The 5,307-nt window shown below is 33.3% G+C and overlaps 2 long non-coding RNA genes across 3 annotated transcripts; both read right to left on the bottom strand.

Moving 5' to 3' along the window:
* Positions 1-327: 327 nt before the first annotated feature.
* LOC141639579 (uncharacterized) lies at positions 328-1,449 on the bottom strand. Its single transcript, XR_012542583.1, has 2 exons — positions 1,112-1,449; positions 328-684 (listed from the first exon to the last, which is right to left on the bottom strand). It is a non-coding gene; the product is annotated as an uncharacterized LOC141639579 (long non-coding RNA).
* Positions 1,450-2,521: 1,072 nt separating this feature from the next.
* Positions 2,522-3,478, bottom strand: LOC141639578 (uncharacterized). 2 transcript variants are annotated; one of them, XR_012542581.1, is made up of 3 exons: positions 3,405-3,478; positions 3,185-3,304; positions 2,522-3,012 (listed from the first exon to the last, which is right to left on the bottom strand). It is a non-coding gene; the product is annotated as an uncharacterized LOC141639578 (long non-coding RNA). The 2 variants fall into 2 exon arrangements; XR_012542582.1 differs by having other exon boundaries at positions 3,191-3,304.
* Between the last annotated feature and the right edge of the window lie 1,829 nt (positions 3,479-5,307).

The raw sequence follows: 5,307 nt of genomic DNA, 5'->3' as shown, positions 1-5,307 counted from the left end.
TGGACTATTGACGCTTTTAATTGTCAACAAAATTGACGCTTTTAAGCGTCTTTGGTGGCTATTGACGCTTTTAATTGTCAATAAATGTGACGCTTTTAAGCGTCTTCCGCAACTATTGATGGTTTTATGTGTCAGTCGATGAGACGGAATTAGGCGTCAACTATTCATATATTGACAGTTCTTCTTGTCACGGTCTAATTTCGGCTTTTTGATTTCTGATAAAATCGTACGTAGAGATTAATTAAATACACCTATAAATAATATAGTACTACTAGCTATCATTACTAAATCATAAAAAATAAAACATAATGCAATGTACTCCGTATGTAATTAATAACGTACCCACGTACTTTTATAAATAATTATACGTTTGATACATATACCGTCTCCATCACAAATACTATAGCTAACTAGCATTGACAATTTAACTAATATAAACTAGTACGTAATTTTTAGTACGACAAAATCAAAAATACCAAAAGGGATCCGAAAGATAGTAAAAGCCCAAAAAATCGTAAAAAATGCTACGTAACTAGCTAGACAAGGACACTGATCCAGTAGTTTGAATGTGGTAGGGGCTTCAATCATGTAGGCGTAATGTCACAGAGACTTCAATCAACATATGAATGCGCATCTTCAATCAACATTTGAAGGCGCATCATCACCATCTGATGAATCTGAAACCTATAACGGGCAAAGAAAATATAATTTATATGAATATATTTGATTAGTACATATACACTTCACAAAAATGTTTCAAAATTGTGCTGAATAGAATTACCCGTCGAAAGGTAAGAAGAGAGAAAATTAGCGAGAGGATGAGACTACTAAACAATATTAGATTCAGGTCAATAAAGCACAAAAGCAATCACAATCTCGGAAAATTATAGCGCAAGAAAAACTTGATTAGAGGACAATTAACTAAATATAGTTAGAACTCCCAATAATAGAAATAAGTTAGAGTCGCAGCAGAAACTCCAGCCAATTACAACACAAACACGCACCCACGAGGCACAAGCAAACCGCGACTTAACTACTTCACTCAAAAGAAACAAAATTAAAGAGTTCCAGACTGATTTATATAAGGAGAAGTAAAAAAAATTACGCATACCTGTGTACTGCCCATGTTCATGTTCAAGACTGATTTTGCCATGTCTATAACTTCAGTCGTAGCTTTTCCAGTACTAAAGAGGTCCAGTATTTAAGTATTTAAGCAAACTGTGTCGTCATTTTTTTCAACAGTCCATTACTCTCATTGCACTTGGATAGAATTGAAAGAGTGAAGTACCTGAAATCGGAAGCTTAATAGACATATTTTGATAGCATCGTTAGTTTAGAACGCATCATCTGGAGAGCAAAAGAGAAAGGGTTTAGAAACTTGTTAGCATCAAATGACCTTAAATTGGTCAATGCAAAAAGGCAATTTTTAGTATATAAAGAAACTTGAAAAACTATGTGAAAACAACAAAATGCTGCAACATTAACAAATATATCATTTGAGGTTTGTGTGAAACACAATAATTAGTAATTACTCTACATTTGGCATATTGAATGCCTCTTGTTTGATCAACCAGCAAATTCTGATGAGGAAATCCCCAAATTATAGCTTGTCCATAACTTAAAACCTGATATGTAATAGAAAATTTGTACACACATCGCTTAGTAATCTATATTCAAAAATATGTAAGAGTCCATTTATCACTTGATTATGAAATTTCAAACAACTTAGGCAAGGTGGTAAGGAACACAATATCAAACAAGAATATTAGATCAATGCAACCAAAAGACGGCAAATTTGATCACCTAATGTAAATGGCACCAGCACATCTTTTAAATATGTAGGCATTCAAATCCAATAGCATTGTGTTTCATATGCGCTGTAAGATTAATACCTGATCCATCTTGTGCTTAAATCCTATTCAAATTAAGCGATCGAAGCTGCCTTATAGTAAAGAATCTACTTATAAGCCTAGTTAATCATTATGATAGTTTATCCAGCCAATAGAAGAAGATTGTTTAACATAAGAAAAGATACGCTAAACCAAGTCGATTTTAACTAGAAAACGACGGTTTTACGTTACACCATCCATTATACAACTACTTTATTTATCTTGAACAAACTACGATCAACTTGTTACTTTATCTCCTAAGTATCCATCTAGCCTACAATTAACCAAAGAATAACCTAAATGAAGCAAAATAAAACCGATTATTGTCCATTTCGACCAAAAGAGCACTAAAACATCATATTAGCTTCACATTAGTAAACTTAAACATGCATTTACTAAGGTCTAAAGTAAAAATGAACAGAATAAAATGGACAAGAAATTAAAGTGATATACCTTTGATCACCATTTTTTTCCTTAGGAAAGACAAGTAAAACATCTAGCTCATTCTGCAATGTTATCTATTCACTCAGAACCATCGACTGAATGACAAACTGAATAAATTAATCAAGAAAAAACTAAGTTTCCACAAATCTACAGGGTTGAATTCCTTGAATTGCACTAATTTAAACATAAAGATGGATGTGTGGAATAAAAATCAACATATAAAAATGAATTCAAATTTGATTAACTTACCCTACTCAACAACCAATAGATCGGGGTGTATTTTTCGTGGGTAAAACATTTTCTAACTTGTAACTCATCTCATTCGATTCAAAACTAACAACAATTAAATACAATTATGGTACAATCCATACAGTTATAATATTCTTCTCGCCCATAAACGATAATTTAACTTGAAACAAGTGTAAGGACTGAAAAAAGCTAGAAATTGAACAGCAAAAAAAACCCCAAAATTCAATGAAAAAATGAAAGAAATAACACAGAACGGAAAAAGTTTGACAACAAGTGAACTATCATCTAAACTATGTATATGAATCATCATAGTAAATACGGAGTAATGAATAATACCTTAATACAAGTAGATCACTGCTTATTGCTTTGATTATGTTTTCAGATCATATTTCATCTTATCAATGAAGATGAGAGAGATATGGGAAGTTACCTCAAAAAAAACTCATTAAGTTCATCAGACGAATTCTAAAACCCAACTTAACTAACAAGTTTTCCAAGAAAAGCTAGAGAAACATAAAATCATCATAGTCAACTTAAAAAAAAATTAGAGACATGGAATTCGCTACAATTATAAAGAGGGCTAGGTAAGGTAGATGTCATACCAATACCTTTCCTATAAGATAAGCAATTGGATAGCAGGCTATCATTAGTAGTCGCACAAGCCACACAAAATTTGCATCAACAGCAAGTCCATATCTGGAGCAGATGGCTTGAGGAATAACCTATAAACAATTTGGAAAAATTAGAATATTGCAAATGACTTGCAGAAAAGGAAATGAAAAAAAAAAGGAGAATACAACAATACAATTTAAGCATCATTACCTCTCCAAAAAATAGGATAAGAGTCACTGACATAACATTAGCAACAAACTGCTTGACAAGCTTACCTCTTCCTGTTCCTGTTCCGCGATAAGATATAGTTCAGACATTGACATAAATACGCCTCTTAATGAATCCCACTGGAGCGATCCAGAGTACTGCAAGAAAAACAATGTAAGAAATGAATGCTCTTATTATCAGAATTTCATGCCTGAAAACCAGATTTATCATACTCTGACAAATGCATCAAATTAACTGAACCAAACTGTTTTTTGAAGCTATGGTATCCATACGCGAAGACATTAACTGAGCAGACAGCGTGGCAGATGGCCAGGGAAAGTGGCCTTGACTTGGTAGTCGTCAACCCATCGTTTATCGTTGGTCCGCTGCTTGCACCTCAGCCAACTAGCACACTGCTATTAGTGCATGACATCATCAAAGGTAAAACCTGTTAACAGCTGATCCTCAGAAACCAGGAAAATCCTCAAATTCAGAGGCTGTATACATTTACTTTCAGAACGGAATTAGGAAAACATCGAGGGTATTAATTGAAAAAATAGTGAGTTGAACCATGAAACACCGTACTTAGAGTTCATTATATATTAAATCAGTAGTTACTAACTTACCACAAAGTCTGAAATCAAAAGTACATGCTTGTTGTGAACCTACAACTATTATAAGACCAAACAACAATTAGGAAAGCACAACAATAAACTAAACTAATTCATGTTTAGGTGATATCGGTAAACATCCATCAATTGACGGCTCTTCTTTTTTAACGTTTTCATATTTGAAATATGCACACACTAATATTAGTCAATAATTCAACTTTACAGAAGTTATGATGGAGCCTCATACAAAAAAAATCATACAGGAAAGAAGCATTACTTGAAAAAGTTCTCTAGTTGAATATGACTGAGCTCGGATTCATATTCTTTCATGCTAGTGTTCATGACCGTGGCGAATAATTCCTCATACCAATCTAAATCTAAAAAATATCGATTTTACTTCAATTTAAATCTAAATATTTATTGTAATCAACTATATGTTACCATTAGCAACAAAAGAATTCGTAAGATTCTAATCAATTGATCAAACAATTTCAAAATTGAAAAGAAGGATAATGAAGATAACCTTGAGTGGTTGTTGAAGGAAGCGGCATATTGAATCGTACACATCGACAGATGCGGCTGGGCATACGAGAACGATTACTAGCAATAATAACGGCTGGGCATGCGAGAACGATTAAGCTGCCTTATCGCAAAAATTGATTCAATTAATCAATTCATCTTCTTCTCCCATTTTCTACAAACAATCGTTCCGGCTGGGCATGCGAGAACGATTACTAGAAATCGATTATTGTTGAGAGATTTTGGATTATTGTTTAGAGATTTTTCCAGTTATTATTTAGGGTTTTATTCAATTGTTTGTAGAAAATGGGAGAAGAAGATGAAAAACGAATATGTTTAGGCGGAATACCTAGGCGCGTTGGAATTTTGGTGAATTTTTAATTTTTAATAATTGCGCTGAAATAAAAACCAAAGTATACACGATTATGTGGTCTACGCTCTATTGAAGCGTCAATGGTCAAGCGTCACATTTGCAAGGGATTTGTAGTAGTGGATGTAAACTGAGTAGGTATAAGTTGAGCAAAACAACAAGTTAACGGAGTTTGACGTTAAACTTAGCTTAAGTCACATTTTGGAGCTATTAATTAAGTTTAGGGGTATACCGGATGATTCACAAAAAAGCGGGGTATATGGTAGAAAGTAAAAAAAAAATTGGAGGGAACATCGTAGAGAACCCAAAAATTATTCTCTGAACCAAACTTTGGCTGAAGTCATATGAACTATCTTAGGGTGTAAGACAGTCTTAGTGTATAATTTGCGTCATCTTTTTCTATACT

The sequence above is a fragment of the Silene latifolia genome, unplaced genomic scaffold, assembly GCF_048544455.1.
Source record: "Silene latifolia isolate original U9 population unplaced genomic scaffold, ASM4854445v1 scaffold_454, whole genome shotgun sequence".
Taxonomy (NCBI): domain Eukaryota; kingdom Viridiplantae; phylum Streptophyta; class Magnoliopsida; order Caryophyllales; family Caryophyllaceae; genus Silene; species Silene latifolia.
This window is presented reverse-complemented; position numbering and strand designations above follow the sequence as displayed.